Source organism: Triticum urartu, chromosome 3A, assembly GCF_056163025.1.
Source record: "Triticum urartu cultivar PI428250 chromosome 3A, HENAU_Tu73, whole genome shotgun sequence".
NCBI lineage: Eukaryota > Viridiplantae > Streptophyta > Magnoliopsida > Poales > Poaceae > Triticum > Triticum urartu.
In genome coordinates, this window is record NC_141875.1 from 527,974,640 (window position 1) to 527,991,976 (window position 17,337).

A 17,337-nucleotide genomic window follows, 5' to 3' on the forward strand; every position below is an offset into this window, starting at 1 on the left:
TAATTTGTTCACCCATCATAGAATTCTTAAGCTCTTGGGAGAAGCCACTAGTGAAACCTATGCCCCCCGGGTCTCTTTCTCATCATATCAATCTCCATCACTTTATTATTGCTTTGCTTTTACTTTTTACTTTGCATCTCTATACCAAAAATACCAAAAATATTATTTATCATCTCTATCAGATTTCACTTTCGTAAGTGACCATGAAGGGATTGACAACCCCTAAGCACGTTGGTTGCGTTGAGCTATTGTATTTGTGTAGGTACGAGGGACTTGTGCGTGGCCTCCTACTGGACTGATACCTTGGTTCTCAAAAACTGAGGGAAATAATTATGCTACTTTGCTGCATCATCTTCTCCTCTTCGGGGAAATCCAATGTAGTGCTCAAGAGGTAGCAAGAAGAATTTCTGGCACCGTTGCCGAGGAGTCTGCGCAAAAGTCAACATACCAAGTACCCATCACAATCCCTATCTCCCGCATTACATTATTTGCCATTTGCCTCTCGTTTTCCTCTCCCCCCAATTCACCCTTGCCGTTTTATTCACCCTCTCTCTCTATCCCCCCTCTCTTTCTCTATTTGCCTCTTTTGCTTGTGTGTTAGTTTGCTTGTTTGTCGCGATGGCTCAAGATAATACTAAATTGTGTGACTTCACGAATACCAACAACAATGGTTTCCTTAGCACTCCGATTGCTCCTCTTACCGATGCTGAATCTTGTGAAATTAATACTGCTTTGCTGAATCTTGTCATGAAAGATCCGTTCTCCGGCCTTCCTAGTGAAGATGCCGCTACCCATCTTAATAGCTTCGTTGATTTGTGTGACATGCAAAATAAGAAAGTTGCCGATGATGATATTGTTAAATTGAAGCTATTTCCTTTTTCACTTAGAGATCGTGCTAAAGCTTGGTTTTCGTCTTTGCCTAAATATAGTATTGATTCATGGAACAAGTGCAAAGATGCTTTTATCTCTAAGTATTTTTCTCCCGCTAAGATCATCTCTCTTAGAAACGATATTATGAATTTTAAGCAACTTGATCATGAACATGTTGCACAAGCTTGGGAGCGAATGAAATTAATGATACGTAATTGCCCTACTCATGGTTTGAACTTGTGGATGATTATACAAAATTTTTATGCCCGATTGAATTTTGCTTCTAGAAATCTTTTAGATTCGGCCGCGGGAGGCACTTTTATGGAAATCACTTTAGGAGAAGCTACTAAACTCCTAGATAATATTATGGTTAATTATTCTCAATGGCATACTGAAAGATCTAATAAAAAGGTGCATGCGATAGAAGAAATTAATGTTTTGAGTGGAAAGATGGATGGACTTATGATTTTTTTGCTAATAAGAGTGTTTCTTATGATCCTAATGATATGCCCTTGTCTACTTTGATTGATAATAATAATGAATCTATGGGTGTGAATTTTGTTGGTAGGAACAATTTTGGTAACAACGCATATAGAGGAAATTTCAATCCTAGGCCTTATCCTAGTAATCCCTCTAATAATTATGGTAATTCCTACAACAATTCTTATGGAAATTATAATAATATGCCCTCTGATTTTGAATCTAATATTAAAGAATTTATTTCTTCGCAAAAGAATTTTAATGCTATGATTGAAGAAAATTTGCTTAAGATTGATGATTTGGCTAGGAACGTTGATAGAATTGCTCTTGATGTTGATTCTTTGAAACTTAGATCTATTCCACCTAAGCATGATATCAATGAGTCTCTCAAAGCCATGAGAATTTCCATTGACGAGTGCAAAGAAAGAACCGCTAGGATGCGTGCTAAGAAAGATGCCTTTATAAAAGCGTGTTCTTCTAGTTCCTATGAAAATAATGATGAAGATCTAAAAGTTATTGATGTGTCCCCTATTAAATCTTTGTTTTGCAATATGAATCTTGATAATGATGGGACTGAATATGATCCACCTTTACCTAGAAGGCGTTCTAAGAATTCGGAATTTGTTGATCTTGATGCTAAATTTGATAAAAGTGGGATTGAAGAAATTAAAACCCTAGATGTTGCTAAACCCACTATATTGGATTTCAAGGAATTTAATTATGAAAATTTCTCTTTAATTTATTGTATTTCCTTGTTTCAATCCGTGCTAAAATCTCCTCACACTTATAGTCAAAATAAAGCGTTTACTAAACATATCGTTGATGCCTTGATGCAATCTTATGAAGAAAAACTTGAATTGGAAGTTTCTATCCCTAGAAAACTTTATGATGTGTGGGAACCTACTATTAAAATAAAAATGAAAATTATGAGTTTTATGCTTTGTGTGATTTGGGTGCTAGTGTCTCTACTATTCCTAAAACTTTGCGTGATTTGCTAGATTTTCGTGATTTTTATGATTGCTCTCTAAACTTGCATCTTGTGGATTCCACTATTAAGAAACCTATGGGAAGAATTAATGATGTTCTTATTGTTGCAAATAGGAATTATGTGCCCGTATATTTTATTGTTCTTGATATAGATTGCAATCCTTCTTGCCCTATTATTCTCGGCAGACCTTTCCTTAGAACGGTTGGTGCAATTATTGATATGAAGGAAGGGAATATTAGATTTCAATTTCCATTAAAAAAGGGCATGGAACACTTCCCTAGAAAGAAAATAAAATTACCATATGAATCTATCATGAGAGCCACTTATGGATTGCCTACCAAAGATGGCAATACCTAGATCTATTCTTGCTTGTTATGCCTAGCTAGGGGCATTAAACGATAGCGCTTGTTGGGAGGCAACCCAATTTTATTTTTATTCCTTGCTTTTTTCTCCTGTTTAGTAATAAATAAATTATTTAGCCTCTGTTTTGGTTGTGTTTCTTGTGTTAATTAGTGTTTGTGCCAAGTAGAACCGTTGGGAAGACTTGGGGAAAGTCTTGTTGAACTTGCTATAAAAAAAAGAAACTTTAGCGCTCACGAGAACTGCTGTCATTTTTATTTGAAGAGTGCTATTTAGTTAATTATTTTTTAATATGATTAATATATAAATTCCTCACGTCCAGAAATTTATTTTAGAATTTTTGGGGTTCCAGATCTTGTGCTAGCTACAGATTACTACAGACTGTTCTGTTTTTGATAGATTCTGTTTTTCGTGTGTTGTTTGCTTATTTTGATGAATCTATGGCTAGTAAAATAGTTTATAATCCATAGAGAAGTTGGAATACAGTAGGTATAAGACCCATATAAATAAATAATGAGTTCATTACAGTACCTTGAAGTGGTCTTTTATTTTCTTTCGCTTACGGAGCTCACGAGTTTTCTACTTTAAGTTTTGTGTTGTGAAATTTTCAAGTTTTGGGTAAAGGTTTGATGGATTTTGGAACAAGGAGTGACAAGAGCCTAAGCTTGGGGATGCCCATGGAACCCCCAAGATAATCTAAGGACACCTAAAATCCAAAGCTTGGGGATGCACCGGAAGGCATCCCCCCTTTCGTCTACTTCTATCGGTAACTTTACTTGGAGCTATATTTTTATTCACCACATGATATGTGTTTTGCTTGGAAAGTCTTTTATAATTTTAGTCTTTGCTTGTTAGTCTACCACAATCATCCTTGCTGTACACACCTTTTGAGAGAGCCATACATGATTTGGAATTTGATAGAATACTCTATGTGCTTCACTTATATCTTTTGAGTTATATAATTTTGCTCTAGTGCTTCACTTATATCTTTTAGAGCACGGTGGTGGATTTGTTTTATATAAACTATTGATCTCTCATGCTTCACTTAGATTATTTTGATAGTCTTAATAGCATGGTAATTTTCTTAATAATAACATGCTTGGTATTCAAGATTTGTAAAACTTTCTTTTGAGTGCGTTGAATACTAAGAAAAAATTGATGCTTGATAATTGTTTTGAGATATGAGGATGGTGATATTAGAGTCATGCTTGTTGAGTAGTTGTGAATTTGAGAAATGCTTGTGTTAAAGTTTGTGATTCCTGTAGCATGCACGTATGGTGAACCGTTATGTGATGAAGTCGGAGCATGATTTATTTATTGATTGTCTTCCTTATGAGTGGCGGTCGGGGACGAGCGATGGTCTTTTCCTACCAATCTATCCCCCTAGGAGCATGCACGTAATACTTTGCTTTGATAACTTCTAGATTTTTGCAATAAGTATATGAGTTCTTTATGACTAATGTTGAGTCCTTGGATTATACGCACTCTCACCCTTCCACCTTTGCTAGCCTCTCTAATACCGTGCACTTTTCGCCGGTATCATACACCCACCAAATACCTTCCTCAAAACAGCCACCATACCTACCTATCATGGCATTTCCATAGCCATTCCGAGATATATTGCCATGCAACTTTCCATCGTTCCGTTCATTATGACACACTCCATCATTGTCATATTGCTAGCATGATCACATAGTTGACATCGTATTTGTGGCAAAGCCACCGTTCATAATTCTTTCATACATGTCACTCTTGATTCATTGCATATCTCGGTACACCGCCGGAGGCATTCATATAGAGTCATATCTTGTTCTAAGTATCGAGTTGTAATTGTGATGATCATCATTTTTAGAGCATTGTCCCAACTGAGGAAAGGATGATGGAGACTATGATTCCCCAACAAGTCGGGATGAGACTCCGGACGAAAAAAAAGAGGCCATAAAAAAAGAGAAGGCCCAAATAAAAAAATGAGAGAAAAAGAGAGAAGGGACAATGTTAATATCCTTTTACCACACTTGTGCTTCAAAGTAGCACCATGATTTTCATGATAGAGAGTCTCTCATTCTGTCACTTTCATATACTAGTGGGAATTTTTCATTATAGAACTTGGCTTGTATATTCCTATGATGGGCTTCCTCAAAATGCCCTAGGTCTTCGTGAGCAAGCGAGTTGGATGCACACCCACTTAGTTTCATTTGTTGAGCTTTCATATACTTATAGCTCTAGTGCATCCGTTGCATGGCAATCCCTACTCACCCACATTGATATCTATTGATGGGCATCTCCATAGCCCGTTGATACGCCTAGTTGATGTGAGACTATCTTCTCCCTTTTTTTGTCTTCTCCACAACCACCATTCTATTCCACATATAGTGCTATATCCATGGCTCACGCTCATGTATTGCGTGAAGATCAAAAAAGTTTTGAAAATGTCATTGTCATCGGGGTTGTGCATGATTTAAATACTTTGTGTGGTGAAGATAGAGCATAGCCAAACTATATGATTTTGTAGGGATAGCTTTCTTTGGCCATGTTATTTTGAGAAGACATAATTGCTTTGTTAGTATGCTTGAAGTATTATTATTTTTATGTCAACATGAACTTTTTTCTTGAATCTTTTGAATCTGAATATTCATACCACAATTAAGAAGATTTACATTGAAATTATGCCAAGTAGCACTCCGCATCAAAAATTCTATTTTTATCATTTACCTACTCGAGGACGAGCAGGAATTAAGCTTGGGGATGCTTGATACGTCTCCAATGTATCTATAATTTTTGATTGGTCCATGCTATATTATCTACTATTTTGGACATTATTGGGCTTTATTATCCACTTTTATATTATTTTTGGGACTAACCTATTAACCGGAGGCCCAGCCCAGAATTGCTATTTTTTTGCCTGTTTTAGGGTTTCGAAGAAAAGGAATATCAAACGGAGTACAAACGGAATGAAACCTTTGGAAACGTGATTTTCTCATCACATAAGATCCAGGAGACTTGGACCCTCCATCAAGAAAGCCACGAGGCAGTCACGAGGGTGGAGGGCGCCCCCCTAGGGCGTGCCCCCTACCTCGTGGGCCCCTCGAAGCTCCACCGACGTACTTCTTCCTCCTATATATATCCACGTACCCCCAAACGATCAGATACGGAGCCAAAAACCTAATTCCACTGCCGCAACTTTCGGTATCCATGAGATCCCATCTTGGGGCCTGTTCCGGAGCTTTGCCGGAGGGGGCATCGATCACGAAGGGCTTCTACATCATCATCCAAGCCTCTTCGATGAAGTGTGAGTAGTTTACTTCAGACCTACGGGTCCATAGCTAGTAGCTATATGGCTTCTTCTCTCTTTTTGGATCTCAATACAATGTTCTCCCCCTCTCTCGTGGAGATCTATTCGATGTAATCTTCTTTTTGCGGTGTGTTTGTTGAGACCGATGAATTGTGGGTTTATGATCAAGTCTATCTATGAATAATATTTGAATCTTGTTTGAATTCTTTTATGTATGATTGGTTATCTTTGCAAGTCGCTTCGAATTATCAGTTTGGTTTGGCCCACTAGATTGGTTGTTCTTGCCATGGGAGAAGTGCTTAGCTTTGGGTTCGATCTTGTGATGTCCTTTCCTAGTGACAGAAGGGGCAGCAAGGCATGTATTGTATCATTGCCATCGAGGATAAGAAGATGGTTTTTTTATCATATTGCATGAAACTATCCCTCTACATCATGTCATCTTGCTTAAGGCGTTACTCTGTTTTTAACTTAATACTCTAGATGCATGCTGGATAGCGGTCGATGAGTGGAGTAATAGTAGTAGATGTAGAATCGTTTCGGTCTACTTGTCTCGGACGTGATGCCTATATACATGATCATACCTAGATATTTTCATAACTATGCTCAATTCTGTCAATTGCTCAACAGTAATTTGTTCACCCACTGTAGAATACTTATGCTCTTGAGAGTAGCCACTAGTGAAACCTATGGCCCCCGGGTCTCTTTCTTGTCATATCAATCTCCATCACTTTATTATTGCTTTGCTTTTACTTTGCTTTTACCTTTTACTTTGCATCTCTATACCAAAAATACCAAAAATATTATTTATCATCTCTATCAGATTTCACTTTCGTAAGTGACCGTGAAGGGATTGACAACCCCTAAGCGCATTGGTTGCGTTGAGCTATTGTTTTTGTGTAGGTACGAGGGACTTGTGTGTGGCCTCCTACTGGATTGATACCTTGGTTCTCAAAAACTGAGGGAAATACTTACGCTACTTTGTGCATCATCCTCTCCTCTTCGGGAAATCCAACCGCAGTGCTCAAGAGGTAGCAAACTCTTCGGCAAGTCCAAATACTCGTCCGGAGAACTCCACACTTGGTTTAGCTGAGCATAGTCCGGGTCACCGAACTTAGTCTGCAGCAGAAAAGGCTTTCCAGCCACTATCTCTTTCGCCTGCCGAACCTCCTCACGGAGTGCTCTGGACTCTGATCGCGCTTCTCTTGCCTCCTGCAGGGCCTTGTCCAGTTCAGCCGTTAAGGCTTTATTCTCCTTCTCAAGAAATTCACAGCGGCCTGTAGCATTCTCCAAAGCAAGTGTCATCATGGATACCTTCTCCTTGCCCTGGCATCGCGCAGCTTGTTCGGCCTCAGTTCAACCGATGCCTCTTTAGCAGCAGCATCACTAAGCCAGGCCCGCTCCTTGGCCCAGACTAGCTCTGCCCGAAGAGCCTCCACGGCGGTAGCACCATCTGCATTTCATGCACATTTCATATAAAGCACTTTCCCGCGTCAAGCACACTGGTGTAAAGAATGCTCGAAATACATACCTTGCGAGTCATCAAGACGCCTGTTGATCAATGCAAGGTCATCCTCCGCAATATCCAGAATTTTCTGTAGTTCGGCCACTTCCATATTCCGGGCAGCCACAGGAGGGGACGCAACATGTATTTCAAATTAAACCAAGGTTAATATCTGGGCATATCTCTTTGATCCTTCAATCACTTCCTTTGGAAGACAATCCGAGTCTCAGGGGTTACTGCATATACAACAGGTGCATTATGTCAATAAAATTCAATTGACAAAACTACATCACAAACTTCAAAACCTCTTAGAAGGCTCGTGAAGGCCTCGTTCAATCCACTCTTCGCAGATAGAACCCTTTTGACCACCGTAGCCATCAAGGTACGGTGCTCTTCTGAAATGGATGCTCGTTGTAGCAAGCCCGTCAGCATGTCCGGCGCTCCTGGGTCTTCGGAAACCACCGCCGGAGTATGACATTCCTGTGAAGGAACCTGCTTACTTACTTCCAGAATCGTCTCCGGCCGTAAACCGGACGGTTCGGGGATGCCAGTCTTGATCACGGAACCCCGAGTTACAGAGGCACCGCCTTTGGGTAGCACCTTCTTCGCTTCCTGTACTACTTGGTGTTCAGGAGGAGCCCGTCAGGACGATACCTCGGTATCATCTCCCCTATTCGGCGATGTGGCCGGAGAAGGCGTGTCACTCTTCATCATCTCCGGAAGAAGATCTCCCGAGGAGGAGGATGATTGAGAAGCATCAGGCGTTAACCCGCGTGGACGAAGATATATCGGATGATTACTTCACTAATAGGAAAAGAATGAGGTGCGTTTAAAGTACCCGAGCCTCGCTTAAGGTCTGCCTCGAGGTTCGTCCTCGTCATCAAGCTCTACGGCAGCCTCGCTCACCCGGCCCAAGCCGCTCGACGACGGCGTTTTTCCTCTCTTGGAAGGATTCCCCTCCTGATCTTTGGAGGCGATCCTCTTCTTGCCCTGGAGGGCCCCCTCTGCACTCTTGCCCTTGGGCAAAAGGATTTCGATTTCCCCAAATGCAGCCACCTAGTATGGTGTCGGGATCAGCATTCTAGTCAGCAGGTCGGTCGCAGGGCCTTCGGGAAGAGGCGTCGGACACTAGATTAGCACCACTTTCTTTATCTAGTCCTGTACAGGGACGGATTGTTTAGTATCTTGTTAAGAGATGCCTGAATGGAAGGTGCTCGGATATCGAATACTTACCGAAGTGTCCGGATGATTGCAGTCAAGGCAAACGTCCTCGGTGGTGTCCGGCCATTTCTCTCGTTCCCTGAAATATAATTTCCACATCCCTTCATGCGTAGTGCCGAAGAAGTGCCGTAGAGTCCGCCGCCCTTCTGGGTTAAACTCCCACATACAAAGAGGCCACCGCTGACATGGCAGGATCCGACGGACTAGCATTATTTGAACGACGTTCACAAGATCGATGCCCTTCTCGGTAAGGCTCCAGATGCGACCTTGCAGAGTCTGCACTTCATTGACGGATCCCCAATCCAATCCCTTATTGACCGACTGTCGGAGTAAATGACCATGGGTAGCCTAGCCGGCTTCCCCTGGCACTTCAGAAAAATTACAGGCCGAACAAGCCTCCAAACTTCCAAGACACGGGGCCGTCTTCCCCCAGCCAGCTACCTCTCAAGCCGGCTGTGCAAAGGCAGCCCAGCCCTGAAATCCTTGAGAAACAAGACCACGAGAAGGCCGACTTCCAGAAGCCGGCCATAAAAGGGCCGACTCCCAGGAGTCGGCCCCTCAGCAGGCGGCTAAGATCTTGCCATCAGAGTCTGCACCCACATAACGGCGATAATACGGGGCGTGGCTACAGTAAAACCTGCCACCCCCGAATCCCGGCGCACGCATGGCCACAGTGCACCGTACGGGGCGGCCATCCCCGTCCGGCGCGACACTGTTGCCACGATGATCGTGACATCACCCATGTTGAGGGGTCAGTACGACCCGTGGGTGGCGGGCCCCCTCGGTCAGGGAGATCCCGAAGGCGGTCAGGCTTCCCATAGTCGGCCAAGGGTATGGCCGGCTTCCAACAGCCGGCCAGCTCTCTCCCTCCAAGGAGGTGCTTCATTAAGGAGACAAGAGAAGGTAAGGCTACAGTGATGAGCCGCCTCGCGGCGGCACTGTAGCCATGCTTACCACGACAAAGCCATCGTCACCAGGGGCAAGGTAACAGTAACCAGCCCCCGACAAGACCCCCGAGCGGTGGGGCCGGCCTGTCGGCCAAAGGGTCGGCAGCCGGCGGGCCTACCAGTCCACGGGCCCCACCAGTCGGCGGAGAAGCCGGCGGGCGTAGACACAGACGGCTGGGGCCCACGCCCAGCCGGATTACTATTGTACCCCTAGGGGGATGCCTATATAAACCCCCAGGGTTCCCATGCAGGGGAGATCACTCTTTGGATAGATTTTAGACACCACAAGGAGAAGAGGAGCAGGCTAGCCTGGCCCTCCCTCATCCTTTCACCGAACAGCTCAAGGAGCATTCTGTAGCAACCCACCGAGCTAGTGATCATTCGGAGACCCCGCAGAGCAGCATTAGGGGTGTTATCTCCCCGGAGAGCCCTGAAGCTGGGTAAGATTCGCCGGCGTGCATGTCTTCGCCTTATCCCATTTCCAGGCACCGGCGATGTTTTATTGGCTCCCACAATGATAAGCCATCCATTGGCATATGTCGCACCAACCACCCGACATTTGGCACCCGCCGTGGGGCCAGGTGCACCGTCGTCCGGAGAACTGCTCTGGATGGGAACCCTCTTCCTTCCCAACGTGCGTAGCCAGCCTGGCTCGCCCGATGGTGCTTGCCCCGACGCGCTGCAAGACGTCGTCGACGCCTGCGCGGCGAGCTGCCTCGCCGATCTTCTTGGCGAGGCTCGCATCTCTGACGAGCCCGCATCCGACGCGGGCACAGACTGCCCCGAGAGCCACCTCGTCAGCCTCCTCAATCAACTCCACGCCTCCGGCGAGCTTGCCGCGGACTTGGAGTCGGTTGGCTCCACCGACCCGATGCTTGTCGACTCCGACACAGCATCCCTTGACGCCTTCCCCACCAATGTGGTGGTCATCAACGACCCTCTTCCTCAAGCCGACAGCAGCGGCAGTGCCATTACCGAGGTACTGGTTATCAGCCACGGCGCCTCCTCAGGTGAAAACGCCCACAACGCTCTACAGGCGGCGCTGCATGACTTGTCCGTCCCCGTCCTGGCCAATGTGGATGCCAAGACATTGGAGGCACGCCGCCTCGCCCTCGTTGTGGAGGGACAGAGGCTCGCCACCATGAGACGCCTCACCGAGGCTCACCAGCGCGAGGTTGACCGAGCCGCCTTCGGCATGCCGCCTCCCGATGGGCCGAGCCGCGTCGGTATCGTCAAAAACATGGCGCGGCTATTGCCGACATGCTGGGAGCAGACCGCCCAGTCTATGCCACGCCTCTCAAGAACTTGCACGCCGCCCAGGCGGCCGCAGACGAGTTGAATGGGCTGGGGCCTGATGAGCTCCCTTACATGACCTGACGCATCCAGCAACTTATCGACGCGGCCACAGAGCGGCATGAAGCCGGCGTCCGTGCCGAGAGTCCTCCCCCGCGCCGAGAGCACGGCGCGACGTCCCGAACACTGATCGCGGGAAACACCCGCGCGAGAAAAGGAAAGGAGCCGGCTGCCAGCCGCAACCGGACTTGAATCTCCATCGAGCGTGACGCCGAGGGCCGCCCTCAAGCCGTGGAGTGGCGGGGCAACCCTCCTCCTCCTCCGCCTCATGGGGAGAGATACCCTACCCCGCCGCCTGTCACGCACCCGACTCTTAGCGCTCGGCTGGGTCGCTGCGAAGGAGTCAGCGAGAATGATGCCCGCCACCGGATCGACCGCCTTGCGCGATCCTTGGCCCTGGAAGAAGAAGATAATGTCGGTCCGTCTTGCTTCGGCCCCCGCATCCACGACGAGCCCTTCCCCAAAGGGTTCTCGCTCCCAAGAGACACGCCCAAGTACAACGGCTCCGTGAAGCCGGAAGATTGGTTGATCGACTACTCCACCGCGGTTAGCATCGCAAATGGCAACAAGCGTGTTGCCGTAAAATATATGCCCCTCATGCTCCAAGGCACGGCACGCACCTGGCTTAACAGCATCAAGCCTTACAGTGTCAACAGTTGGCTAGACTTCACTGAAGCCTTCATACGCAACTTCACCAGCACCTACAAGCGGGCTCCTAAGCCCCGACAGCTCTCCTTGTGCGTCCAAGGGCCCAACGAATCGACTCGCAACTACCTCACGCGGTGGGCCGACCTCCGCAATTCTTGTGAGGGAGTGCATGAGGTCCAAGCTATAGAGTACTTCACCGCCGGGTGCCGAGAAGGCACCCTCCTCAAGCACCGACTCCTCTGCGACGAGCCGACTACGCTTGACGACCTACTGGCCATAGCTGATAAATACGCCACGTCCGATTCCTCGATGAAGACCGAGCTCCGAGTAGACGCCTCCGAGAAGGTGCTCGCTCCGAGTCCCAAGACGCCGGCTGGAGAATCCAGCCGACGCCCGCACCAGAACGACCACAAGCGCAAGGCTCCCCTGCCACCTTCCACCAGTCGGCAGGTGGCCACAGTCGAAGACGAGCAACCCGAAGGACGGCCCGCACCCAAGAAGCAGAAGGGCGGCAGGCCGGCTTGGCAGCCGACTTTCTCCTACGAGCAAGCACTTGATGCCCCCTACAAGTTTCATAGCGGCACAAAGCCTTCAAACCACATGACCAGAAAATGCCATTGGCTCACTTGGATCTCCAAGGGTGAGGGGATGGCGCCGCCTCCGGCTCCTCCGCAGCTGGCCGCTCGACCAGCGGTCGGGGCAGTTCAAGACAAGTACCCCAACGAGCATGCCGCCTACGTCGTCTTCACCAGCCAGCCAGAAGATCGGCGTAGCCGACGCCGACAACACCAAGAAGTCAACGCAGTCGTTCCAAACAACCCAGAATTCATGCACTGGTCAGAAAGGCCTATTAGCTGGAGCCGGACAAATCACCCAAAGGTGATGCCGTCTCCCGGCTCCTACGCATTGGTTCTAGATGCCACCCTCGCTACGGAAAGGCGAGCCGCCCATTTCTCCCGTGTGCTGATAGATGATGGGAGCAGCATCAATATCCTATACCGCGACACCATGGAGAAGCTGAGCATCAAGGCAAAGCAGCTCATGCCCAGTCGGACTGTGTTCCATGGCATCGTACCCGGCTTGTCCTGCTCCCCAATTGGCAAGATCAAGATGGATGTCCTCTTCGGGGACAAGGATCATTTCCGCCGAGAGGCGGTGTGGTTTGAAGTGGTGGATCTAGAGAGCCCTTACCATGCGTTGCTCGGCCGACCTACCCTGGCCAAGTTCATGGCTGTACCCCATTACGCCTACCTCAAGATGAAGATACCAAGTTCCAAGGGCATCATCACCATAGCCGGAGACTACAAGAAATCCTCCGAGTGCACGGCTGCCAGCAGCCGGCTGGCCGAGTCCCTTGTAATTGCTGAAGAGAAGAAGATACTGGACCAAGTCGTGGCCATGACGGGCAAGCAGCTAGCCCTGTCCCCCGACCCCAAGGAGTGTGGTGCCCAAGGTTCCTTTCAGCCGGCCAAAGAAACAAAGAGGGTACCTCTGGACCCAGATCACCCAGAAAGGTTTGCCACCATCGGGGCAAACCTGGACAGCAAATAGGAAGGCGAGCTCGCCGATTTCCTCCGTGAGAATCGGGACATTTTCGCATGGTCCCCCAAGGACATGCCGGGTGTGCCGAGGGAATTCGCCGAGCACAAGCTACATGTCCGAGAAAGTGCAAAACCAGTCAAACAGCCTCTCCGTCGACTATCGGAGGAGAAGAGAAGGATTGTGGGAGAAGAGATAGCCCGGCTTCTGGCAGCCGGCTTCATTATGGAAGTTTTCTTCCCAGAATGGCTCGCCAACCCGGTCCTCATGCTGAAGAAAAACAACAAGTGGCGCATGTGTATAGACTACACTAGCCTCAACAAGGCTTGCCCCAAAGATCCCTTTGCCTTGCCAAGGATTAATCAAGTAATAGACTCCACAACCAGATGCGAGCTGTTGAGCTTCTTGGATGCTTACTCAGGCTACCACCAGATAAAGCTGGATCCAGCTGACCACCTGAAAACCGCCTTCATCACACAATTCGGAGCCTTCTGCTACCTGACTATGACATTCGGCTTGAGAAATGCCGGTGCCACTTTTTAGCGTTGCATGCAGAAATGCCTCCTCAAGCAGCTCGGCGGAAATGCTCACGTCTATGTAGACGATATTGTGGTGAAGACGGAGAAGTGCGGCACCTTGCTGGAAGACCTCAGAGAAACATTTGAAAACTTGCGCCGATTCCAAATCAAGCTCAACCCCGAGAAATGTGTGTTCGGAGTACCAGCCGGCCAGCTCCTAGGCTTCCTGGTCTCCGAACGCGGCATCGAGTGCAACCCAATAAAGATCAAGGCCATAGAGAGAATGGAGATTCCCACCAAGCTGCGGGATGTCCAGAAGTTCACTGGATGCTTGGCTTCCCTGAACCGCTTCATCAGCCGGCTCGGAGAGAAGGCCCTCCCCCTCTACCGACTCATGAAGAAGTCCACTCATTTCGAGTGGAACAACCAGGCGTACCAAGCCTTCCACGAGCTAAAGAAGATGCTGACCACGCTGCCTGTCTTGGCGGCACCGGCTGAAAAGGAGCCCATGCTCCTTTACATTGCCGCTACTAGCCGGGTGGTCAGCACTGTCATCGTAGTCCAACGCCCAGAAGAAGGCCGAGCTCAGCCGGTTCAGAGGCTGGTGTATTATTTAAGCAAAGTCTTATCCACCTTGAAGCAGAACTACCCACACTACCAGAAGATGTGCTATGGTGTGTACTTCGCTGCCAAGAAACTCAAGACCTATTTTCAAGAGCACCCCATTACGGTCGTATGTACTGTCCCGCTTGCCGAGATCATAGGCAGCCGGGATGCATCTGGCCGAGTGGCCAAATGGGCCATTGAGCTGGCCCCCGATGCAATCTTCTACCAGCCCCGCACCGCCATTAAGTCCCAGGCGCTGGCCGACTTCCTCGTCGATTGGGCCGAAACCCAATACCTGCCACCGGCTCCCGACTCCACTCACTGGCGGATGCACTTCGATGGGTCCAAGATGCACACCGTCTTGGGAGCCGGCATCGTCCTCACCTCTCCCAAGGGCGACAAGCTCAAGTATACATTGCAAATTCATTTTGCCGCCTCCAACAATGTGGCCGAGTACGAGGCGCTCATACACGGGCTCCGGCTAGCCAAAGAACTCGGCATCCGCCGGATCTTGTGCAATGGTGACTCGGATTTGGTGGTCCAACAGTCATCCGGTGACTGGGACGCCAAAGACGCAAACATGGCGAGCTATCATTTCCTCGTCCAGCAAATCAGTGGATATTTTGAAGGATGTGAGTTCCTTCATGTACCACGTGCTAACAACATGCAAGCAGATGCCCTGGCACGAGTAGGATCCACCTGGTAAGCCATACCAGCCGGCGTTTCTCTCCATCGAATCCTCGAGCCGTCTATCAAGCCGTCTCCAGAATCTGATTCCATCTTCGTGCCGCCTGACCCCAATGCAGTCGGATCCGACTTGGGAAACCAAGCAGGCAGCGCGGGGACTCCAATAGGCGGCCCGGGGACTGCCATAGTCGCACCCGGCCCAGGGAATTCTGAACTCGGCCCGGGGACTACTGCAGCCGGCCCGGGGACTACATCAACACAACAGGCGATGGCCGACTCCGACCCCAACTCTTCATTACCCAGCCCCCCCACCCCTATCACAGTGGCAGTCCTGACAATAGAAGAAGTCACAGCTCCATCCTGGGCCCAGCCCATCCTCAACTTCTTAGTAAACAGAGAGCTGCCAACCGACGAGATCTCGGCAAGACAAGTTCAACACCGAGCCGGAGCCTACACAATCGTCAACAGAGAGCTTGTTAGGCGCAGCGTCACTGGAGTCTTCCAACGCTGTGTCGAACTAGAGAAGGGCACAGCAATCCTCAGGGACATCCACCAAGGCGAATGCGGCCACCACGCAGCCTCAAGATCACTCGTCGCCAAGGCTTTTCGCCACGGATTTTTCTGGCCGGCTACCTTGGAAGATGCCAAGGAACTAGTCAAAAACTGCAAAGGGTGCCAAATTTTCAGCTCCAAGCAACACCTGCCGGCTTCGGCACTCAAGACCATACCCCCTCACCTGGCCCTTTGCCGTCTGGGGGCTGGACATGGTGGGCCCGTTCAAAACGGCACGCGGTGGCATGACACATCTGCTCATCGCTGTGGACAAATTTACCAAGTGGATTGAGGCGAAGCCGATCAAAAAGCTGAATGGGCCGACTGCCATCACATTCATCGCAGATATTATAACCCGGTATGGCCTACCGCATAGCATCATCACCGACAACGGCACAAATTTTGCAAAGGGAGCACTGGCACGTTTCTGCGCAACACGCGGCATCCGGCTGGACCTAGCGTCTGTTGCCCACCCACAGTCAAACGGCCAGGTCGAGCGAGAAAACGGCCTCATCCTCTCAGGCATCAAGCCCCGACTGGTCGTGCCACTGGAGTGTTCGGCCGGCTGCTGGCTCGACGAGCTGCCGGCTGTCCTTTGGAGTTTGCGCACTACCCCAAACAGATCGACCGGCTTCACCCCTTTTTTCCTTGTATATGGTGCCGAGGCCGTCATCCCAACTGACATCGAGTTCGACTCGCCTCGGGTCACCATGTACACGGAGGCGGAGGCCAAGGAAGCACGAGAAGATAGCGTCGACCTGCTGGAAGAGGACTGGCTGTTAGCCCTCAGTCGGTCCGCCATCTATCAGCATGGTCTGCGCCGCTACCACAGCCGGAAGGTCAAGCCAAGATCTTTCTAAGAGGGCGACCTTGTGCTCCGGCTGATCCAGCGAACAGCCGGCCAGCACAAGCTCTCAGCCCCTTGGGGGGCCCCTTCATCATCAGCAGAGCTTTAGGAAACGACTCCTACTACCTAATCGACGCGCAGAAGCCGAAGGCACGCAAGAGAGACGATTCCAGCAAGGAGTCGGACCGACCGTGGAACGCCAATCTCCTCCGAAGATTTTACAGTTAAAAAGTAGTACGTAGCACGCTACCTTTTGTACTAAGTACGAGACAAGGGGTGCCCCGAGGAGTACTCCGGGACTACCCTCTTTTATCTTTGAAAGATGAGTATCACGCATACGATTATGTTGCTACACTTGCTTTCTTCGTCCGGCACCGGGTTCGACCAGTCGGCCCGGGGACTCGCCACCTCAAGTTATATCTGAAGTTCCACCTGCAGCCAGACAAGTAGTGTGCCGGCACCCAAGCCCCCTCTTGCTAAAAGTCGCAGCTCGAAGAAACGACTGTCCGACTGGCAAGAGCCAAGGGCAGGAAAGGATGCCCACGTGAAAAAATGGCTAAGGACTAACGAACTTATATAACACGAGCCAGCCTCCCACCCCGCTAGCCGACTACTAGAGCAGTCGGCTGGCCGGCTTCCCGCTCACTTTGCTGCAATCTGAGAAAGCTCAAGTACTTGCCTTCCCAAAAAAATGACCAACTCCTTCTCTGGCCACAGACTACAGAGCAGATGTCCGGCTGGGAAGGCGGCGGCCAAGGGAAGGCGGCAAAGGAAAAAGCCAAAGGATAAAAAGCAAACATAAACGGAAGCCAAACACATGCATAATATTTACACAAAAGACCTTCGAAAGGCCAGCATTCAACATAGTCTGAATACACCCCCAGTGGGTGGAACTGCGCAAATTTAAAGATAGTTCAAAGAAGTAACA

General features: G+C 48.9%; 1 pseudogene; it reads left to right on the top strand.

Annotated features, from left to right (window-relative positions):
* The first annotated feature begins 8,171 nt into the window (after positions 1–8,171).
* Positions 8,172–10,804, top strand: LOC147980369 (uncharacterized; annotated as a pseudogene).
* Positions 10,805–17,337: the final 6,533 nt, after the last annotated feature.